Raw genomic sequence first — 25192 nt, 5'->3', positions numbered from 1 at the left:
GCCGTACTCAAGACATCAACATACTGATGGAGGGTGTGTTTTTCTCCAGACCTGGGATTGCGTCATTACACAGCAACCATAAATGAAGACAACGTTGCTCTTTAAGACATTTTGAAATGGCTTTGCCTATTGACTTAGTGTAATAGTAAGCGTGCAGCTGAACAAGTTTCATTTAAATTCCCATTAGCAACTGTGTTCTTATGCTTGTGTGAAGAGAAGAGCACATGCGGTAAATATTTACAGAACACTGCATTTCAAATAAACATTTACACTTCCTTGAGTGAAAGATGCTTTGTCAGACATAGCCTGAGTGCTGTTGAAGATGACTATTGGCACGTTTTCATGTGAATTAAAACCAAACAAGTTTTTCCTTTCCAAAATGTATCATCTGATAATGATTTAATCTGTAAGTACTTGTATCATTTATCCATTTGACATGACATTTCTTGACATTGACAATGCAGCACATACATTATGCAAGCTCACCTGTGTTGGAGGCGGGAGACATCTAAAACATGCAGGGTCTCGGCTCTCAAGGACCAGGGTTGCCTACCCCTGGACTAGACTATATTACAGTAATAGAGTTAAAAAAAAAAATGTGTATAACCTGAGAGTGAAAGTCAGCTGTGGGTAAACCTGATGTTTGTTTAGTAATTCATGTGTTTTTTTTTAGTTCCTCTGAAGGATTTGCTAAGCTTACAAGGTCAAAGTTGTCCAGGAAATCTGAGCCATGTGATTTTTACCTGACCTGGAATCTGAGCATTCAGATTGTTACACTATTTTCTCCTTTAATTCAATCGGATTTTAGATTATCAAGGAAAACAAGGACGGTCACTGTTCTTTTCTTTTTCCAGAAACTACTGTATGACATATAGGTGATGTTTCTTAGCAGGCAGAGCTTTTACATAAGGATTAGCTTTTGATTGTGGGTTGAAATGTACTTTTGATGTCTGATGCAACACATCTTCAGAGACTTGAGATGATTTTCAACTTGGGCCATGGCACTCCATATATTTTCGATTGACTGGGTTTGTGTTTTAGTCAAAAGGTGTCAAAAGGTGTCCAAATTAAAAGTCCATGAATGTCTTGTTTTGCTTAAAAAAAAAAAAAAAAAAGACCATTTATCTGTTTTCATGAAGGGTGAATGACATCACAAAGTACTTGATAGGCTGAAATTAGAGAATTTTTGACTTTTCAAAATGTTGAAAAATTGCTCAAAACCTTTTAACTTCCGTTCCATTTTGCGACTAATAAGCTTGTTGATGGGAAGGACGTTTTACTTTTATTATCTCTATATACTAATGATGTGTGGTTGAATTCAATCTTTCTCAATCCTGGTCCATGGGGCCAACTATCCAGCCTGTTTTCCATGTCTCCCGATTCCATTGCAGGTGAGGATCGTTATCTGGCTCCTCCAGAGCTTGCTGATGAGCTGTCATTAGAATCAGCCGCGTGTCGAATAAGGAGACATGGAAAACAGGCTGGACAGTGGGCCAGAGGACCAGGGTTGAGAAACACTGGTTTAATTGATGTGTGGTTTACCTCAACAGTTCAACAATTTGGTTGGATGTTAGTTCTTTGGCCACAATGGAGAATGCGAGAGGATGATAATTTGCTTGTTAAAAGTGGCTTATTCCTGAAGAATGATGTTGTTTTTTTAATTTTCCTAAAATGTTGTTACAAATGACAATTTCAAGTCATCAATCACTAGAGTATAATTTGGATGTTATTCAAAACACCTTTCAGTAACTGTAAGAAAAAACTACTCCACTCTTCCATATTATTACCCACAATACTGTTTCAAAACATTTTATAGTTTGTAAAGAACTAAAAATAGTCATTTGTTGAATTTGCAGCATTATGAGGTCATATTTGGTGAAATCAAAACATATTTTAATCAAAACTATCTGAACAGGTAAAGTTACATTTTAACAAAGGGCTCCTTTATTTGATAGTAGCAGCTCACAATTCTTGCATCCAATCAACTTGTGTTTTTGGAGAGCGTATGCTGAATTTCTTTACAGGATGTCAAAATAGTCTCCCGAAGCTGCTGTTTCGATGTGAACCATTTCCCGCCATAGATCTTTTGCTTGAGTAGGGCCCCAGACTAACTTATGAGCACAATAGCCACTAACTTACATTTTTAGGGGCACAAGCAGAACATTTAGACACATTCACTGGAAACTGACGTGCAAAGTAAATATTCACATTTCCTCTTATTTATTTATTGTAATACAGAGAGTCCTCGAGTTACAACGTACGCGAACTACGACATTTCTACTTAACGACGCCCGTGCCTCGTCTGTAGCACCTTGTTTTTTTGTTAGCTTCCCTCAGTAATCACACCATTTTAAAGTTATTTAAAATCATCAGGCGTGTCACATTTCTTTGTTTAAGTTTTCATTAGCTCCGCTTTGCCATCCGTCAGCAATGGATTGTCCATGCAGAAACACGAAATATTGGTTCCAGCATCTTCCGGGTGGCGCAAATATGTTTTTAAAAATTACTGTACAAATTATTTTGATGTAAATATCGACTTTAACAGTGATATCAACTTAATGGTGAGGTTTGTGTTACATCGCCAGCATAGGAACAGAACTCGTCCGTAACTTGAGGACTGCCTGTACTGATTAGGGCCCGAACAAATAATTGGCCTACCAATTTAAATTGGTCGATTATTGGCCTTCTACGATTGACAACTTTGCAGCGAATCGGCTGATGTTTGCTGATAGTTTTTGCTGTTTATGTAGTCTAACAATTTATATTGTTGTAAGTTGTACACGGATTGCAGAGAACTCATAAATTATTACAGAGGTAATTACATCATAACATTGAGTCCTTCACTGTGTATACAGTACTTGTATCATCTGAATACAACCATTGACTGCATCTGTCAGTCAATGAGTCGTGAATCTTGATTTTAACAAGCAACACTTTGGTGAGCATTGCAATTCTTTTGGAGGAATTGACAAGGATGCCACTGTTTTACACACAACCGGGCCCAAAGTCATGGTATTTTAAAAGGAACCCCAACTGTCATGACAAGTTTGCTCTATAATATTTATTTGGTTGTTACTAATATAACTAATGGATTCATTTTTCAAAAATCGTTTCCAGTTTAATACATGTTGTAGAAACTTACGGACGCCACCATTGTTATTCGCACTAAATGTGTTGCGACGTAGAATGGCAGCAGGCTCTCTGCCGAACAATGTGAAACGCATATCAAGTAAGCAAGTTTAGCCTCGTAGCGTTCCTAAAGAAACAACATGCGATCGGTAGAGTCACCCTACTCATGCCATGCTCTTGTCATTCACCAGAAGCATTCAAGAGTTTTGATCGTCCCTTTAGGAACGCTACGGAGGCTTACCTTGCTTTCTTTATAGGCGTTTCACATTGCTCGGCAGAGAACCTGCCGCCATTCTACATCATTACGCACCGAATGTGTTGCAGCGTAAATAACAATGGCGGCGTACGTCTAAATAAATTATCTACAAAATGTAATGAACTGGAAATTATTTTTGATAAATAAATGTCATAGTTATGTTAGTAACAACCAAATAAACAATGTAGAGCAAACTTGCCATTACAGCCGGGTTCCTTTAAAAAAAAAAAAAGTCTACAATAAGTCAAAAAGAAATGTGACAGCTAAATAAGACACACATTCAACAAAATACTGGTAACACAAATATATGTATGACAAGGATTAGCGCCCTTATGACTTAAATAATGAAATGTTACTATGCAGCGTATAACGGCAGTTGAAGTGCTTGTCACTGATGGGAAAGAGTGACATGTTAACATTAGCAGCTAACATCGTTTCGACACCCATTCTTCTTTTTCCATTTTCTGTCTTGTATTTTTCTTTTAAATGTTCCTCCTTTATCTTTCCTCTGTACTTATTTATCTTGAATAATTGTCATATTTGTATTGCTTGTTATGATTGACCTTTATATTTGTTAGTAAATGTAAAGGACTGTGAAAAGTACTATACAAATAAAGTTTTATTTGATCTCTTTTTGAACATTAATAAATAGGAAATTTTCTGTGTTTTTCCTTATTTTGTGAATCATTTTGGCGATGGGTTCCCAGCGATGTCACAAAGACCCTGGAAAATCTACCTCACAGAGGGGCCTCCGCAGAATCGTGAACCACATCCAGTGGATGAGGAGAGAACAGACCGGCGACCCCAAGGTGCGAGAGCACCCATGAACCGACTAGACACTCTGAGACGCTTTTGACGTCCCAGCAGCAGACGGAGCCGGAAACGGAGCAGCCAGCGTTGCAATGGTTGCAGCAACAGCAGGCCTAGTGGCACAAGTGCCGTCAGGGACGTTAATTTGCCCAATAGACGCAGGAAAAAGGACATAAGGCAGCATCCCATTGGCACAGAAGAGAGAAATGAGGCGTAGCACATCGTCTACCCTCTGTGGGCATGGCCGAGCAGTCATGGAGGTGGTGTCCGACGACATTCCGATAAACAGTCTGCTGGGAGGGAACAAAAGAGGACTTCTCCAGGTTCAGTCCAAGTCGTGACACATGATGTAGAAGCGTAGATGTGTCTCGGAGTGCCTAAGCCCTGGATGGTGCGCATATCAGCCAGTCTTCCAAGTAAGGGAGCACCTTCATGCCACTCAACTGCAGGGGTGCAAGGGCTGCCTTCACTACACGTGTGAACACTCTGGGAGAGAGTGAAAGCCCGAACGGGAGTACTCTGAATTACCAATGGCGATCCCTGTAGGCAAAGTGGAGAAACTTCCTGTGCTAAAGAGCAATAGGGACGTGGAAGTAAGCGTCCTTTAGATCGATTGATGTGAACCATTCCCCTTTGGCGATCGCACTCAACATGGACGATGTTGTCAACATGCGGAAGGGCAACACCCTGAGGTAACAGTTGAGACCTCTCAGATCCAGGATAGGGTGTAATCCGCCATTTCTTTTTTGGAATAAGAAAGTAGAGGGAGTAGAATCCCCCTGGATGAGGGAGCCACTGCTTCTGCTTCTACTACTGAGTAGTCCATCGGAGAAAAGCCACACTCAGTAGGAGGCTGAGAAAAGCCAGACATGTCCAACTTTAAACGTTGGAAAGTGCTAAGCATAACAATGCACACCAATTCCGCTCCAGCTGAAAAATGTTCAGAAGGTGGAGAAGTCGGGGCAGTAAAAATAGAGTCTATTTCCGAATATGCCTCATATGCCTGGATGGAGACGGTATCCTCGGCGACATCATCAGCTTGGGAGGGCAATTGGAGTGTTGCATCCGGCAGCAGAGGCCTGAGAAGCAAAAGGAGTTTGATTACCAACTGAGCCTGTATTGCCATCACACTCGCCTCCAAACGGTTCAACTGCAAGGCAACTGAAAGTCAGCCTGACTCTTCTTACTCCGCTGGTCTGGGGCAGCAGGAAAATTAGACCTCCGTTTTGCCCAAACAGGGGGTTGAGGGCATTGCCACCACCGGCAATGACCACCCCTGGGCAGCCGCTGCGTCCTGCTGAGGCGCAACATCAGCCGCACCGGTCGCTACTGCATGACATTCAAGACAGCAGTCAGTGCATCCCTCTTCGGCTAAAAAGTAGCCGCCACAGTGCTTACAGCGAGCGGCGTCCTCCATAGCAGCCGCCAATCGACGCGCAATGACTGTGCGCAACTCAACAGGCTGCTATCTTCGTGCGGGATAGAGGCAAGAACCAGCCTCTTCACCAACGGAACAAACACATCTACGAAGTACTCACAGCAACACGTAAGTGTTTGCTTGTGTCGTCATAAACTAACAACATCAAAGCTAGCAAACAACATCAAACAACACTAAGGCAGCTGGCGACTCACGGACGTAGCTGCTTAAGTTGCGAGGCAATTCAAACTCGGAAAGGATACGAAATAACTGTACCATCACTAGTTGCATTCAAAACAAGTCAAAGCAATGGTAGTCAAGACGGCAACAGTTGCTGATATACACTATAAGCTCTCACAAACTTGAAGCTGTACTCATCAATAAGGCGCATAAATCATGGAACGAAGGAAGGGGCGCTCCAGCGTCCACACATATATTTCAAAAGCTAAAAAAAATACACTGAGCCTTCGCAGCCAAAGGGGGCGGGGAACACCCGCAGCCCTGATCAACAAGATCACAGGCCACGAGCGATGGCTACGAAGAACAGCGGTAAACGCGAATGAACCGCGCGAGAGGGTAAAAGAGATTGGGTTCCGGTTGCTATCCTCTTTTATACATGAGGATCACATCAGTCGGAACCCAGTAAATGTCCTTTTATGAATTCTTTCTCGAGTGACACATGCGTGTGGGGGATTTCCGTGCTGTTTTAGCACCGCCACCTGGCGGTCGGGAGAAATAGAACCACCTCAAAGCACCACTTTCAAACTAAAAGAAACACATCTTTTCTATTTTATTTTAACTTCACAAAGACTCTGCGAGTGCCTGGCTGTAGTTTAACGAGGTCTGCTTCAGGGGCATTCAAATTTGGAGGTTCATCTACAAATTTTTATATGATGATTATAAATGCAACTAGTGTATTTTATTCTACAGTATGTTGTGAATTGCAATCACTGTTAAAAAATGTATGACTATTTCTAAGGATTCTTCTTTTTTTTCCTTTTACAGAATATGCTGTTTGTTTGTGCAATATGAAGTGTGTCAGTGAGGAAACCTGCCTCTCAAAGAACCAGGTTAGTTCACTGTGCATTCTTAAGATGAACTAAACAAGAGGCGTGTGTGGGTTTTCTCTTGGTAGTCTGGATTCCTCCCACATTCCAAAACATTAAACATTTCATTCTAACTGCAGACTCTAAATTGTCCACTGGTGTCAGTATGATGTAAATGGTTGTTCGGTATTTGCCCTGCAATTGACTAGCGTCCGCAGCAGGGTGTGACCCACCTTTCACCAAATAGTCAGCGGCATAAGCTTTCAGCTCACCCGTAATTCTAATGAGGACAAGCGGCAGCCTCACCTTACAAGAGGCTGACATGCTTTGTCGCCATCTTGCCTGCTATAAATGCCCAAAGGACAACTTCGCAAACAATGTTAGTCCTGGTGGTGCTTCCATCTGGTCAGACCAGTGGGTTAACTGCCGCTTACCAGACATGGGCATTCCTTCAATATTGACGGAAGGTCTATCAAGCCGTGAATGACAGACTGTCTATTTTGTTGATGATTAAGTAAGTTGACAGCAGATGCTGCTTGTTATCAGAGATGTTGGTTATCTCACCTTATTTAAGTACACAAACAACTTCTGTTTTCATGTAGCTGATGCCAAAAAATAGAACAGCATCAGACGAAAGTGCCGAGACGACTTCTAATGTTTGCCTCAACAACTCCACTTGCGCTCCCCCCTGCCTTCTTGTGAGTCATGTGGTACATTCACAAACACTAATGAGTAATGACGGCTCTGGGTGATCTAATTGTTGTAAAATTATTGTAGTCCTAATTAAATGCCATATTTAAGTATATCGTAACTATTGTAAATACGCCTTTTAAACCATCCATCCAGTATTCTTAGTAACACTTAGTTGCAAAATTACAACTCACAATAACGTTTGAATAAAACAATTTAACAACTGCTTTTAATAATCCAGAAGACAAGAGTGTATTTCTTTATGTGCACCTCAATTTCACGATTTATCTAATCCTCAGTGATTCGGTTTTTAAAATGACGATTAATCGAATTGATTCGATTAGCATGCACGGATTAGTCACTCCGAAGTAGCAATACAAAGTAGGCCACTGGGGCGTTGATTGACACCTCACTTCATCAAATACACAAGTTTTTCCCAGTGAGGAAGCCCACAAAAGCCAATCAACCCTAACCCTGTGCCCCATTTAACTCATGCCCGAGAGATTACTGACATCTAGGGTTAAAAACAGCACACATGAAGAAAATGTAGACGTTTTACATCAAACCCTAGTCTTAGAATAGGGTAGCTGTAGTTAGTAACTACGAGGCAACATAATTAACTGATTTTGGTATCAAATACAGCCTCTAATAGAACAATCAGCAAAATGGATGGGAATGATTTTTTGTGTCACACAGGACTTCAAATTTAATGGACAGACAGGATTTGAGTTGAGCCCCTTTCTATATGCACTGTTTCTACCCTTAGTTTTGAGTAATGCCTACACTGGAAAAAATTGCTGTAGAAATACAGGGAATTTTCAACAGTAGTGCACCGTTTTTTATTAATACTGTTGAATACTGTAAATTCTGACATCATGGAGGAACAAATATTTACAGCAAGCTTCTGTAGAATAATACGGTACAAAGCAGTTTCTTTATTCTTTTTTTACAGCAAGGAACTGCAATTGTACGGCATATTAGCCTATTTACGGTATTTTCTTTTTCATTCAAATAGGACCCTTGCAATTTGCTACTCCTCTGGGAAAAAATCTAAATTTAATCATATTAAAGAAAGGCCTTCACATCAGTAATTCATTTAAGTTTGTGGACACCATAACAAGAAACGGAAGCATTAACTTTCATCCGGACTCTTAAATTGAAGCACCAAATTGGACGGAGCACTTGACGAGGGACACCTCCATTGTTCTCTCAACAACGTGCCATCCTGCCCTCATGGCTCGTTAAGAAGGTAAATATTATCTTGCAAAAGTCAATATAATACTTTTGACTGTTTTATGTATAATATGCAATAATCCAGCACTTGAGTACTGGATTTGGAGACCCTTGGTGTAAAGCAGGGTTCACCAATTCTGGTCCTTGAGGTCCGGAGTCCTGCAGGTTTTAGATGTTTCTGCCTACCAACACACTTGATACTAAAGATCAGGATCTTTATCAGCCATGTTGATGAGTTAATTATATGATTCAGGTGTGCTAGTGGGCAGAAACATCTAAAACATGCAGGACTCTAAACCTTGAGGAATTGGTGAACCCTGGTGTAAAGCATCGTGCGGTTGTCATTCATAACGCTGCTCTGACTGATAGGGTTCCATTTTAAATGCACATGATATTTACTTGCTGCACCTAATCATTATTTCTCTATTATTTCATTTTAGATGTCTGATCATAAGTGGGGAAGCAAGACCAGCCTGGGGAAGGTGGTGTCAAAAAAGACAGGGAAGCAGGTCAGCAAAAAGGCAGCAACAGTGAATCCAAATTGATCACGCTCATTAAAATTCTCCTGGACTTTAAGTGGGACTTTATTTGACCACTATGCTCCAGTTCAGTTGTTGCATCAGATGGCCACGTTAAATTTTTGGACTCACCGCTGCTGGCAACAATGTGAACAAGCGTGAAACCAACCCACCAACCAGGAGCGCGCGTACACACAGCGTAATTTGCATATACCTTGCCCTCCTGTGTTATGGCCCACGACGTTTCGTGACTGTTTTTGTGTGTGTGTGTGTGTGTGTGTGTGTGTGTGTATCTTCGCCATAAATTTGACCGGTAATTTTTAACTCACTACTCATTTGACGTTGCACTTCGACACTTGGAAAGTCGGGAAAGTGGCCCGACATTTGGGAGCGTGTTGAGGTATCGCGTCGTCGTCTGTGAGTGTGTGCAATTTGTCGTGTCATGCCCTTTCCCCGTCTCATGTCCACCCTTTTGGTTAAGTGTACCATTTTCTCCACCACCCCGGCGACCACTCCATGTGCGCTACCTGCTCAACTGACATCAATTACGTGCCGCGGCAAGTAACATCCTGGCTCGAGGAATCAACAAGTCAGGAAGGGGCGTTTATTTAATTGGCAATGGTTTTGAGATGTTGCACATGCATATATTCAGCATAATTTCGGTATGATTATTTTTTTTTTTGCCAATATACAGTATGTATTTTGTGACCACTGTTGATTTGTTGTTGTGTTTGAAGTGAAGGCAATGTAACAAAAGTTTGGCTATAAAATAAATGTTGTGAAAGATGAGTAGCTCACTGTTGTGCTTTTCTAAAAGTAGCTTGCGGTGGAAAAAAGGTTGGAGGCCCCTGGGTTACAGTATAATACTGTAATATTTTTATGGTAATCCACTGTAGAATAACAGTATGTTACTGGCGATTCTAGCTACCAATAGTTTACCTTAAATTAACAGTAATTTTGTTAGTGTGTAAAAAAAAACTGTAAAATGCAAACGAAGGGTTGACAGAATAATACTGTAATTTCAATTTTTGGAACAGCACAATACTGTATTATTTTTTACAGTAATCAACTGTTGTTTTAGATCACATTAGTACACTGTAAAATAACAGCATGCTGCCGGCGCTTCTAGCTGCCAGTATACTTACTGTAAATTGACACTTTTTTTTTTTACTTTGTGGGGCAGGGTTCACCAATTCCGGTCCTCCAGTTCCGGATATGTTTTCGATGTCTAGCACACCTGATTTAGCATGCCTGATAACGAACCTGATCTTTAGTAACAGGTGTGTTAGTACGTGGAAACCTCTAAAACCTGTAGGACTCCGGACCTCGAGAACCGGAATTGGTGAACCCTGCTGTACACCAAGGGTCTCCAAATCCAGTACTCAAGTGCTGGATTATTGCACATTATACATAAAACGGTCACAGTGAACCTACACTCGGTCACTTTAAACATGATGTATTTAAACACCAACATGTTCAACAAAACCATAAAGTAAAGTACAACATTACTCACAGGAATAGAGTATTTTCCCTCTGCTTGTTAGGAGTCCTTCTCTGTAAATAGTAGTGTGAGAAAATAAAGTCCTTTGAGAGATGTTTAATTTAGTTATGTTTATTAAGTTATTTACTTAATAATGTTGTTCTGTGGAAGAAAGGGGGCCTGTTATTTAGCATTTAATAATAATATAATTTTACAGTTAATACTACATCGTTCACAAACCATACGTTACACAGACTTTTTTGTATTTATTTGTTCCTTCTCTTCACCTAGTAAACCAACTTTAATGCTTAAACTTTAAAATGAATAAATACATTTAAGAATACGATTCCAATCTCTTTTTGTTAATAGTACAGTGCAAGGTGTAATAGTGTGTGATTTCATTACCCATGGCGACTTAGTGTATCAGTATCTAAGTGTACTGCTCAAGTAACAGGGATACACTTTGGATGCTTTCAGCAATTACAACTACTTGTTATTGTGACATTTCAAACTATGTAATGCGAATTAATGGATTTTCTTTTCTATCACGCGCCATAAATTATTTTTATACACAACAGTTGCCCCCTCATGGCTATGTTTGCATTGTCCTAGTTTCTTCACATGCAACATAGAGCTGAATAATTTGGAGCAGCTGAAAGCAGGGCGAAACATAACAAATGGTGTGCCAGTTATCTTTAGATTAGATATATTTTTTAATGTACTTAACTTCTCATAATATATTAGTCAAATAAAAGTGGCAGTTTATTTACAATGTGGGTATAGATACAGTAGGCCTACAGCTTGATCATATCGACACATTCAAGTACCAAATGGGGTAAATAAAAAAAAGAAAAGAAAAAAAAGCTCTAGTTACCCATGACTCAAATAAATCAAATAATATACAAAGGGGATAGATAAAAGTTCAAAATCTGTTAGACTGGTTTGTCTAGTATTGATTTATTTATTTTTTTACCCTTTGAAAACAATATAAAAACTTTTTTTTTTTAAAACAAACACTCAGAAAGATGCAAGTTCATACACACACTGTATCAACTCTGCCAAACTCGGAAATTCTGACTTTTAGCTACCATAGTTGTACTGTACCATAACGTTTGCTGATATACAACTTTAAAAAAAAAAAAAAGAAAGATCACCTACCTATAGCACTGTGGGCTGAGCTGTTTGACAAAAGAAAAGAGAAGCTTCATCAAATACGTCCCTTATTACTATTTTCTTTTTATGCTTTGTCTCTTGAAATGGCCTCGCCTCCCATCTTATTTTCCGTGACGCACGTCCGCACTAGTGGTAATTTGGGTATCCATGATGTACCGTACTGTAATTATAAACACTATGTCTATTGCAGTGCAATGGCTAACCTGTGTTAGCAATAGAGTCGGAAAATTAGGGCGCATTTCACCCAAAATACTTAATGTGATGCCTTTCATGGCAGTACGGGGGTGGGGGTGGAGGGTACAAGCATTTAAAAAGACAGCACATTGTAGTTAATGCTTGATTTCATTTCTGACATAGGGACAGTCATGTCAGGAAGCTATCCTTAGCACACAAAGACTACGGTCGTGTTTGATGCAACGGTGTAACACAATGCCATATATGGGCACGCTAATATATTGTAATACAACAGATTGCAGAGGTATTATTCAGTGAACTCCCTAATTGCCTTTATTTCTAGTTTGCACGTACATTAAAGAATTCAGAATTAAGACGATGGTGATATTAGAGCAGCTCCTTGCTGGTGCGATTTGCTGAGATTTACATATGTTTTGATTAATTAACGCCTATTGTCGGTGACTAGTTGACTAGTAAAATCAGCATTTGTGGCAGCCCTGTGCAAGCACTTTTCAAACTATTTGAAGTTGATGCCTGTAACATGTTCACAAAAAGCTGAGACGGCATGTTTACCACTGTGTTACAACAGCTTTTCTTTTTATAACACTCAGAAAATGTTTGGGAATTTACAAGCTTTGTAATTGTTTGTAGTCTTTCCCATTATTGCTTGCTGTGCAACTTTAATTGCTCAACAATCCTGGGTCTCTGCTCTCCGTTATAATATTTTGTGCTTTATAATGTGTCAACATGTTTTCATTGGGAGAGTGGTTTGGACTTCCATCAGGTCTAGTACTCACACTCTTGAACTTTGCGCTGATAACAATCCGGATGGTGCTTTTCCTCTTTAGCTAGGAGAACACGACACCACAATTTTAAAAACAATTTGAAATGTGGACTTGTCAGACCATAGCACACTTTTCCACTTTGTGTCAGTCAGCACTGATCCAGAAAAAACGGCGTCTTTTCTGGGTGTTGTTGATATATAGCTTTACCTTTGCATGGCAGAATTTTAACTTTAAATTTTAACATTTGTAGATAGATGTACTGTGTTAATTGCAGGGATGTAACGATATCCAAAAGTCGCGATACATTATTATCTTGATATGAACCTCGCAATACGATAATTATCACGATATTATTAGGAGGATGGCGATATTACAAAAGGTCACGATATTGTAAAAAAAAAAAAAGAAAAAAAGGTCATACTAAAAAAAAAGCACAACATTGTGCTTTTGTACATAGCAGCAATGTACATAAACAACATAGCATTTCTAATAACACTTAATATTGAGGCACTTACTTGCTAATGCACGCACATATTTAGATGGAAAGTGGATTTTAAACATAAAGGGCAAAAACATGCCATATGAAAATTAAACTGCACTAAAACACTAACCACCAGAGGGTGCTAGAACTGCACAAATGGAAATCATATTGACATTTTTAACAGATGTGCTGCTTTTAATATCGTGACATGATGACGATGATATTGTGCCAGTTTTAATATTGCGATATCACAATAGTGCCGTTATCGTTACATCCCTAGTTAACTGACAGTGATTTTCTGAAGGGTTTGAACCACCGCTGCACTAGATCGATAGACATATAATAAGGTATCATCTTGGGATACTTTTATACACACACAAAAAATTTAGAAAATTCTGATGTTTTTTCCACCCTCTTGGATTTGGTAGGCATTGGATGGGCAGATGCTAAACATGATGTAACTTGGACTCAGATTCAGATGCCAAAAAATGTGACTGAAACTTTCCTAACAGTGACATGTACATGATTGTCCTATATGTAGTGTAGTTCTTATATATATATATATATGTGTTGTATATTGGGGTAGCCAATGTGTTATCAGTGAGCACATGCAATTTCCAGGTGGGACCCAATAAGTTGCCCAGAGCAGATTCCTTAATGCAGGACCGCATGCACGGGTGGCAAACCTGGACGGATTGTTTAATCAACGCGAGTGTTCCTCCAGTCAGTTATTAATGAAAACCCCCACCTTCCATATGAAAAATAAACAGAGTGGTTGGAAATAGGCCACAAATCTGGAAAGCGTGAGTGTGAGGGCCAGACAGGGGACTGCGGGGGTTTGGCGCAAGGCAAGACATTGGGGTTCCAGTCGGAAATAAATTCCACATCCTTTCAGAAACGACAAAAGATTCAGCATGAGATGTGCTTACTGTCTGTTCAAAAATGTGCATGTAACATGTAACACGGTAACTAAATGGACCCTGCCACCTTAGACACAGTGTTTGGTCCTGGGTGTTCACAAGAGATAAAGAAGGGAGGTATTGTCAGTGGGCATAATAATGGACAAAGTCACACAGGCTGAAGGTCGCCAAGTTTTTTAATGATTTCCAGGTATTGAGGAGTAGTGGTGGCAGGTAGTCAGTGAAGGTCATGTAGTAGTACCGGACTGGACTTAATGCAATAAGTAACAAAATATCACAAATGTGTGGGACTAGATGATGTGTGGAGTGTTGAGATGACCTGTACTTTTTTTTATATGCACTAACTATGCTGATGATAATGTAATCTTTTAATTCCCATACAATTGCCTCAATGTAGCCAGCCACATACCAGGGCAGAGACACAAAAACACATGAAAGAATGACAATGTGCTACTTTATTGGAGGTGCCATAAAGCTCTTTGAACATATGTTGATCTGTGTAAAATTTAAAGTTGAATAGACGATGATAAAACATACAGCCAATACATCTGTGTTGGCATGCAGTACATAGTATACAAGGTCACAAGTGTTAGAAACTTACCTCTTTAAGAACTCTGTGACCCTGTGGGATATTGAGTTTTTTATGAATAAAACGTGGCTTCTGGGAGAAAAATAGTTCGCCACTGTCATGCTAAAACACTGTTTCTGTCATAAGAACACATTATGCTACAGAAAGGCGGAACATAGTGTTCGCTTGGCATGCTGAAATAAATGAATTTTCCCAGCTGGAGTTGGCCTAGAATGCAAAGCGTGCTAATGAGACTAGACTACTAAAGACTATGCAGAGAAAGACTCCACAACACTTTTGATATCTTTGCTTAGAACCGCAACAAAAACCTCTGGAAAGGTAACATGGATAACTAACTAAATACATTGATAAATAAAGGTTACAGTGAACACCCTCAATAAATAAATAAATACAATTGTTCTGGCTAATAGGAAAGTAGTAAATGGTATCAAGTCGGGGTGCAACGGTTTCAGATTCTGATGTACGATTATAGTCTGAGAAAAAAATGTTTTTTTACGATTATTCTTGTAGACAAAAAAAATCACATCAGCACTCGTTGAAAATGTTTATTTTTAACAACAATAAATAACTGATTATAAATTATTTAAAAAAAGTTGGCTAGTAAGCTCTTAAAATAGAGCCTGGGCAATAGGTAAAACAAGTGGACAACATGTACCCTCTCTTTTTCTTTCATCTTAAAAAAAAAATACATTTCTTTCATCTTTCAATTACTTTCCATTTTAACCATAATTAAAGGTGAAATGTTTGCCCACAGCCTTTAAACTGGCGATTTGTGCAGTTTACCGCTACACATGTAGGCATTTTGCAGCGAAATGCGTATGCCGAGATACGTTTCTTGGAAGCCCCAAGATGGCGGTCGGTCGGTGGCCAGGTCAACGCTTATGTCCGGGTGGAACTTTCATGTCTAGATTTGCAGAAGATAGCTGGGGAAAATGGCGGCCGCTGTGTCTAGCCTCACTCAAAGTTGAAGACGCCGAGGACATCTACCTGTTCATCACGCCGCTGGCTGGGATGCTTCTGCTAGGGATCGGAGCCCTCTGGCTGCATCGAATCCTCAGAAAAATGCAGGATGGGCAAAAAAAAGCTGCATCTAACATCACCACGAACTGAATGGGAATGAACTTGACTACAAAACTAAACAACCTGGAGATGATTGCTTGTCGGAATGCAGCGATGAATAGAAATTGAGACGAGGAAGGAACCGACTAAAGGGTTTGGCTGGATGCGGGGCTGCCATTTATCCTTAGCTAGCCAATGCTACTGGACCAAACAGATCAACAAGAGAACAAATCAACGTTTTGATCAACAAAGACTATTTGGAAGACAAACTTTTGCATCAATCAACAACTTGATAATCCACACAACTAGATATGTGACAAATTACCACTTTGATTATCTGCGTCCTATTGCATTCTGGGAATGGGAAGTAATAAGCTTTGGCTTCATCCCGTCAGCCCTTTTTCTTTTTGGGTATAATTGTATGTGAAAAGTGAATGTTGACAATTGTCTCTATGATTGTCCGAAAGGAAAAATTAACAAATAAAAACAAAAACAAAAAAACATGGTAGCACATAGAGAGCCCTCCATTCATGACTGATTGCAATTAATGATGCTTTTGCCTAACAATGCAAAATATAAAACGGGACATGCTCACAGCAGTATTAAAGGCTTTGGATAACAAAATATAAAGGAATTCTGTGGGGTGCGGGGTTCGATTCTGGGCCCGGGGTTCGATTCTGGCCCCCGGGCTTCCAGTGTGGAGTTTGCATGTTCTTGCCGTGCCTGTGTGGGTTAAACTCTGGGCACTCCGGTTTCCTCCCACATTCCAAAAAACATGAGTGATAGGCCGGTCGACCACTCCAAATTGTCCGTGGGTGTGATTGTGGGTGCCAATGGTTCTTCGTCGTGTGTGCACTGCGATTGGCTGGCAACCAGTTCAGGAGGTACCCCACCTCCCACCCATTGACAGCTGGGATAGGTTCCAGCATGCCCGCGACCCTCGTGAGAATACGTGGTTTGAAAAATGGATGGATGGATGGATTTTATGTTGTTCTTCATTTCAATACCAATGTTCAGTATTCTTGAGAATTAAATGTTAATTGCTCTTAAAATGGATGAACTTGAATTCCTCTAAAAATGTAGCTCTAATACGTATTACTAATCAGTGGCATGAAAATAAAACACATCATTTATACTATCGTTTATCATAATAGTTTCTGGGAAAATGCATTGTCCTATTTAGGTTTATAGCCAAAATATTTTAATTGTCCCCACTGTTCAAGTGTATGAAGACGACTTGCTCAAAGCAATCAAAATTGTTTAGTCTGCTGTGCGGTTCAGGCCTCATTTAGGGAAACATTGATTAACACTGGGTAGGCTTGGCTAATCTGGTATGGGGCCTAGATAATACTGTGAGACAAGTGAAGCTTTGTTTCTCTGTGAGCGTACCCCAAAACCGCCACCACACTCATTGTTTTATTAAGTATTTCATCTACTGTTTCTCACCATTGGTTTATGCTGCATGAATGAGTTGAACAACCAGACTCCAGTGACCGTGTACTGAACTCGTCGTCACGTTGAGGTCAATGATGGCTTTGGCTTGACTGTATGATGACTGAATTTGAGATGTAGGTTTTGTTTAGGCAGATGTTGGGAAGTTATGATATTATTAATATTGGCAGTTCATGGCCTGATTTAAAAAAAAAAAAAAAAGCAACTAGTTGCTGGAGAGACGCTAGTCTTTTTGTCTGTCTACAGTCAAGGTGCCTTTGCGCAAGGTACGCATCTCCACCCAGCCATTTCAATTAGTGCAATACTGTTTGCACCCGCCCCCCAGTGGCTCGGACACTTCTTCTTACATGTAGGCCTGTCACGATAAAAACGATAAACGATATAAAGTCTCTGTAAACAAAATTGCGCTTTAATATATACTGCATATTAAATATTAAGCTCAGAAAATAAGATTTTTAACAGGCAAAACTGCCAATCCTGTTAGGACCTTTATCAACAAAAATGCACTTGAATCAAACCACACGTAGCCAAAAGCAATATTGCAATGCAATATTAAATTGACTCTGATTCTGATATTGTCCTAGATTATAGGAGGCAGTGAAGAGCATCTAGAGCATAGGACCAACACTTACAGCACAATAGAAGTAGAAAACAATTCTATTGTATTTTTTTTTTCAATAAACAATCGACATCAACAGTTGGTGTTGAATAGTCTACATACTTTTAACAAAACAGATGAAAACAAAGAATCAGGAAGTAGAAAACATTTGTTTTGTTTTATTATTTTTTTCCTTTCGGACACATTACAGGTTACATCATCACATCATATCATTTGCAACATTGACATCCAAAAGAAGGGCTGACAAGTAGAAGCGTGTGCAAGTTGCAGCTAGTACCAATCATTTGGAATTGGTAAAACGGTTCCCGGACGCTACCAACAGGCCTACCCAACCAGGCAAGCAGCAAAGGCGAGCGCATGCTCGTTCACCAGAAGCGTCTTCGCTGACCTTGGATCAGCTTTCACACATGTTGTGGCTTCCAGAAGAGTAGATCGGCTTGCATTCTGCCCATTGCGTCCATGTTTATTCCATTCTGGTCAGTTCAGCCACCACTGTTGCCAGCATCCGATGATGCGTAGATCTTGATACTCCTGAGCGCTCACCAAGGCCAGCCCACCCGGCGGAGTAGCCACCGCGAGCCGCACCCCGGAACCATGTTCACCAATCCCAGTGTAACTATTTACAGCAGATACATTGCAGCCACAATACAACCTTATCACAACAGCCTTGCATGTTACAACAAATATCCAAACAGAAATAGAGCCAGACAATGTTTACATTCTTACAGGAACAGCAATACATGTTATCGATGCAGGTGTATGAACAAGAGTTAACCTTGGCAGTGTCAGCAAGTAATCATATGCTATATTTACATTATTAAAATCATGACAGCTCCAGTTTTGGGTTAATTAGTAATATGTTACAATAATTGAATTTGGGTACAACATAATCCACAATTTAATGAAGTGAGTTACTGATAGCAGTTATTGTCTCTCAATCCCAGCCGATTCTTCACGATCCGTATTTTCTTCTGAGGAGATGAGTTTTATTTTGTTTGAATTAAGATCCGACAGTCTTTTGTCCATGTGTTCTCGATAAATCCATTAGTTCTCAATTGTCGCCGCCTTCTGGCAATGTCAGCATTTAGTTTTGTGAGATTTTCATTGACGTAGACATGTTTAACTTTAAGCTTGTAGATATCTCTCAAAAGAGCAATCTTTTTCTCCCTGTCAACAAACTTGATCAGAACTGCCGGTGGTCGTGTCCCCCCAGCTGGAAGCGAAAAGCACATCTGGATGTGCGCTGGATCCACAATTAATCCCAAATCTCTGAGTTGAGTTGTCACTTGCTGTTCAACAGTCTCGTTCGCTGAAGCTTGGTCAGAATCAATTGCACTTGCGAGAGCTGCGGCGCGGTTTAATCTGGATACCTGTAACTTATCACATTGTTGATTCGAAGATTCTGTTCCAAATCATCCACTTTTTGTTCCAAAGTGACAATGCGTCGATCTTTTTCTTGTGTCTCTTTTGAGTGCTGAATTTCTTGCAGAAGTGGCTCGATGCTCTTTTTCATTTCAAGTATTTCGGTGACCATTTCTTTGAGTTTTGCAAAGAGAAGATTTTATCTCCTCAATTTTGTCAGCTCTTGTTCCACCAGGCATATTGCAACAATGTAGTTAAAAATCCCAATGTCAACAAAATAGAAGTCACGAGCGAGTGCAGGAGCAAGTACAGCGGCGTCCTTCCTCGACAGATGCGTTCTTGATGTTCTGTTATTTACGACTGTGTTTGCTCATCCGCCATGTTTTTCTCTGCGTAGCTTGCAAATTCTCGTAGGCGGAAAATGTGGGCAAAGCAGACACTGCAGGGAGGATTGTAGTTGCTGAAATGACGCAAAAATTAGACGTCGCCGGATGCATCAAGCATAAACCAAGCTTCAGTTTTGACTCGTGACAGATACAGGGACGTGTACTCATCACCGAGTGTCTTTGGTAAAGAATTATTGATTCCGGCAAATTAATTGAGCTCCTATTTAATTATCGTGCAATTAATTGTTTTATTGATTAACGTGACACCCCACGTGGGCAGCACAACATTGAAAACAGAATGTGAAATTAATGTAATTCCCCCCTGAGGGATTATAAGTATAATCAAGTAAAATTAAACTAAAGGAGAAGTTTGCAGTTTTAAAAAGCTAGTACGATTAGAATGTAGCCTAAATCCTACCGGCTCCCCAGTCTCTAATCAAAGCCAAGCTCTTCCCTAACCTGGACATACACGAGATACATCCTGTAGTGATAGAAATGAAAGAACAACACCAGGACAAGCGGTACAGAAAATGAATGAATGAACGGATGTTCAAAATGCAGTATCAAAAATGCTGTTCAAAATTGTTTGAAGAACACAGATTTGTAAATCAAGATACGGTAATACTATGTATACTGCAGGAGCTCTCTTTAATATCATTGAAACACCTCTCTCAACATTGAAATTGTAATTCAATGGAGCGTTTCTGGCTGTATCTCATTGAGGATGCAAGAATTGGTTCCCAGAGTTGCTGTTACCCTCATTGATCTTCCTTTTAAAGATGGGCCTCAGGTTCTCAAAAGGGTAGAGGCCAGGGTTTTTCTTCCTTTCTACCCAGAGCTGCCAAAGCTTCAATTAGGTTTTCTGTAGCATGGATTGGTGTGTTGTCTTTCATGAAAAATATTTTACTGCGGAATGTGCAGTTTCTATGTTAAATCCACATTAGGGCTAGAATTATGGAATATTTTAGCATTCAAGTATCCTACTTAAAATTGTGTTAAATAATCACGGGTTTGGAAAAATATATATATTTTAGCTTCATTTAAAGAACAGTTTCAATTGATAATAAACAACCTAGTTTTCTTTTTTCGATAATTAGGTGTTTTTCTTAATTGAAACTGTGTATAGCAAAGTGTATTTTCTTGTCAATCAATCAATCAATCTATCTTTATTTATATAGCACCTTTCATACAGCATTAACTTCTCCATCCTTCCTGTTCTCTCTTCTTGTATGGTGTGGCACATGCTTTGATATTCAGTCATATATGTAAGTTGATTAAAAAAAAAATATATATATTTTTTTGATTTGTTCTAAAGGACCAATAAAGGCTCTATTTTCAAAGAATCACAATTCTCTTATCAAAAGAAGCTTTTCCACCAACAAGCCCAGGATCTTTGAATTCTGGGTAAAGGGAGTTCTTGGTTGTAAAAGTTCCGCAGGGAATTTATAATTGTGCAGCGTCTTAGAGTTCTCGGTAATTACCAGTCATTCAAATGAGTTTGATGACATATGAGTTTGATGAGCCCAAACGATGTAAAAACAACATCCCCCCCCCCCCCCCCCCAATTTGACCAACCAGTCAGCCTTGGTCAGTGCAGCCCACCCCCTCAAAGTTCCAGCCTGGTTCAGAAAAACCCTGCTGCTGAGATAGTACTTGGATGCCCCTTGGCGAATTTAATTACCTCGGAAATTGTTGTTGGTGGAAAAATGCACAAACTGAATTTTGCCATGGTAATTTGAAAAATTCTCCAAAAGTTCCAGAGGTGAAAAAAAAACCCTAATGATTTCATAGTTCAGGCGGTAAAAAAAAAGAAGAAAATAATTAATTTGCCTCTGTTATAGGCCTATTTAACTCGTAACAATGACCACAAAAGGAAAAAAAAAGAAAAAAAAGAAAAGCTCCTTTGAATAAGTCCCCTTTAAACAGACTGTTATGTTTTTCAGGCATATTTTGGTTCATTTGTGCATTCACGGTACTTTCACAATGTTGGTAACTTGCAAACACACAGAGCCATTTGGCACAATCATTTTTCTTCTATTGTAATGTTTTTATGATCGTGAGAAGCTAAAATCAAAATCATGATTACATTTGGATTAATTGACCATCTTTAATTTATACTATATATTTTTTTCTCTCATTTATTCATACTTTTGCCCTTGTACCTTTCCCCCGGACGCCACCCCTCGATTAAATGTCGACCATAGAGCCTCCCACTGTCCATTTCAATGTTCTGATCTTGGCTCAGCTGCTGGCACAGCTTGCAGCACTCAAGGTCACCCATACTGTGCTTTAAGTCTGACAAAAGGGCCGTGAGTGTGTACATGCATGTGTGAGTGAAGGGCCTTTACTACAGTATACTGATTCACTGTATTTTACCAACACTTTGTATAATTATGTTCATGGCATTGTCTAGAATATACTGTACTTGTAGATGTATGTGTGTTATGAAGTTCATTTAAGATCTCAGTAACAGTGTTTGCCCTCAAGTTGCCTGGTTGTGTAAGCATCCCCTCAGGTTCTATAGATGATGATATAAGAAGGCCGCCCTGTGCTATGAAACATGCTGGACCTGTTTTTGACTGTGTGCATTCACTTCATTCAGCTAATATTGACATCTATATTGTGGACAACCAATGTTTGAAAGGGGATACTGTTATAGAAGATGCAATTGATTTGACTTTTAAAGCTGCAACACTGTGTTCCAGCCATTTGAAATGACTTCTGAATGTAGCTAAGAGTTTCACTCTTACTCCAATTGCATGATTCATTCACAATCATGCATTTATCTTTTAATACTGCAACCCAATGCAAAACTGGAGGCTTAATATCCTATTCAAGCCATTTTTTTATGGAAGGGCAGCACAGTAAAAGATCAATGATGATCAGTTTAAGCAGATAAAACTCAAAATATTGACTTAAAAATGTTTTTAAAAAGCAGGAACATGTTTATTTGACAATATTTATGTAAGAATGTGTACTGTCCCAGTCGGACCAGCGTCAGACTGTCAGTGTACTTTGGGTGGCTCAACACAGTCACATAGTGGCCCAGAGCAATCGGTCAACTGTTAATATAGAGTTCTGATATATATGACTGTATATGTAATAATAATAATAATGCATTAGATTTCTAGAGTGCTTTTTTGGACACTCAAAGACGCTTCACAGTGTTTTGCATTATTCGTGTGCTCACACATTCATACTGTGGTGGGGGTAAACTACTTAAGTAGCCACAGCTGTCCTGGGGCAGGCTGACGGAAGTGTGGCTGCCAGTGTGCGCCTACGGCCCCTCCGACCACCACCAAACATTTGCACCTTCCATACACCAGTGTGAGTAGCACTGGAGGCAATGTGTGTAAGTGGCTTGCCCAAGGACACAACGACACATGCCCTGGGGAGAGCGGGGATCAAACAGCCAACCTTCTGGTTACTGAACGACCACTAAGCCACGGCCGCCACACAGATGTGTGTGGGGAAGCTTGGGCACCCAAATGCGGGAAGACAGGGCGAGGAGGCAGAGGTTCAATCAAAAGAAAGGAATTTAATTTCTATGAAAAAAAGCGATCTTCCAACTTACAAGATAAAACAAATCATAAAACAAAACATGAACCAAAACATGGGGGAACAACAAGGCAAAAACGGGCAGCATGACATGGAGGAAAAACAATGAACCGACACAGACAGAGGGGGGACAGCAGACTAAATACACAGACACTAACGACACAACAAGACACAAGTGGCTGAGAGCACTGATTGGATCACACGAGGAAGGGCAGGATCACACTTAACAAGACAAGGAAGACACACAAGGAAAACAGATCCAAACATGACAGAACCCCTCCGTCGAGGGACGGCTCCCAGACGTCCCTATAGAAAAAAAGTTCAAAAACAGGGCGGGCGGAGGGGGGCACGGAGGCGGGAACCTGGCACATCCATCAGGGCAGTCCGGGGGGCGTCCCGGACGCCAGACGAGAGGAGCCCGGCGGCGCCGGTCCGGAGGGCGCCCCGACGTACACCTCCTGTCCACCCTCATGGGCTTGACGCCGCCATGGAAGAGGCGAAGAGACTTTGCACGAGAGCGGCCGAGGCCAGGGACTGCAGCGGCGAGGATGCCCGGGGACTTGAGGCTGCCGTGGAGGCGGCGGACCTGGCACGGAAACTTGAGGCTGCCGTGGAGGTGGCGGACGAGGCACGGGGGCCTGGGGCCGCCGTGGAGGCGGCGGACGAGGCACGGGGACCTGGGACAGCGGCGGCAGACGTGGCTCAGGGACTTGGGACAGCGGCAGACGTGGTTCGGGGACTTGGGACAGCGGCAGACGTGGTTTAGGGGCTTGGGACAGCGGCAGACGTGGTTCGGGGACTTGGGACAGCGGCAGACGTGGTTCGGGGACTTGGGACAGCGGCAGACATGGTTTAGGGACTTGGGACAGCGGCAGACGTGGTTCGGGGACTTGGGACAGCGGCAGACGTGGAAAAACAATGAACCGACACAGACAGAGGGGAGACAGCAGACTAAATACACAGACACTAACGACACAACAAGACACACCTGGGCAAGACACAAGTGGCTGAGGGCACTGACTGGATCACACGAGGAAGGGCAGGATCACACTTAACAAGACAAGGAAGACACACAAGGAAAACAGATCCAAACATGACATAAGCGGGGTACACCCTGAACTGGTTGCCAGCCAATCGCAGGGCACACAGAGACAAACAACCATCCACACACACAAAAACACACCTGAATTATGCAGCAAAATCCACGCATTTATATCCGTCTCAGTGGGCAGCCATTTCGCCATATGTTTTCAACTGAAAATAACATCACAGCACCTCAGTGGCTCAGCTTGCAAATGTCACATGGCCAAACCCAGAAAACAAGTGAGCTGTGATTGGTCGTTACCTGAGCCCTTAGTCATGACACACTACCTGGGCAATATTTGTGACCATTTCAAGCTGGGTAACTTTTGCAATAAGCTAAGTATGCATTACGTTTGCGCATGCGTGAAGTTTAAGTAAAAAAACAAAAAACAAACAAACAAAGCCGTCATTTGAATGGCGGCGAATGGAGGGCTGAAAGTGTTTGCGTAACTGCACACCTTAAAGCTTGCAAGCATTGTTAAAACGGCCACCAGCCACCATTGCAAGGCTCAAGAAGACGGAAGTGTACGCTTGTAAACTTCGTTCACTCTTCCCAATTTCCAGACAGAAAAGAAACATCCAAACAGACGTAAAAGAGGCTAAAATGGAAAATTTCTTGAACACATTTATTTTATCAATGTCCTGAAACCGAGGCAGCAGACGGAAACATCACAAAGCTAGCTAATGGACGTACGTGTAACAAAACTAATTGAGTGACGGTCATTTAAGAACCTGCTTCTAGTCCTAACTGACCCCTACAGTGAAGAAAGCTCCTACCCGTCTCTTAATCGCGTCCCGGTTTTAGCAATATCGACTGACATGCAAGGTGGCTAAAGTTTCAAACCTTGGGCTTTTTCCATCCATCCGTCACTTGTCTTCAAGGGGTCAGAAATTACTTCTTCCAGCCATCCGTCACTTGTCTTCAAGGGGTTAGAAATTACTTTGTCTCCAACAATTAACATTGACGTAGTC

General features: G+C 40.8%; 1 protein-coding gene across 8 annotated transcripts in view; it reads left to right on the top strand.

Annotated features, from left to right (window-relative positions):
• LOC144044427 (thyroid hormone receptor alpha) overlaps positions 1-25192 on the top strand; it is a 105044-nt gene that overhangs the window by 11836 nt on the left and 68016 nt on the right. For 7 of the 8 annotated variants that reach the window (XR_013291268.1, XM_077558832.1, XM_077558830.1 and 4 more), the window contains exon 2: positions 6618-6682. The gene's annotated coding sequence lies outside the window, so the exon portion shown is untranslated. Of the gene's footprint in view, positions 1-5807; positions 6189-6617; positions 6683-25192 lie in introns of those variants that run through there. The other variant, XM_077558831.1, reaches the window with a different exon arrangement.

This window comes from Vanacampus margaritifer, chromosome 2 (assembly GCF_051991255.1).
Source record: "Vanacampus margaritifer isolate UIUO_Vmar chromosome 2, RoL_Vmar_1.0, whole genome shotgun sequence".
Taxonomy (NCBI): Eukaryota; Metazoa; Chordata; class Actinopteri; order Syngnathiformes; family Syngnathidae; genus Vanacampus; species Vanacampus margaritifer.
The sequence above is the reverse complement of the archived record's forward strand: the minus strand, read 5'-3'. Positions and strand labels throughout refer to the sequence as shown.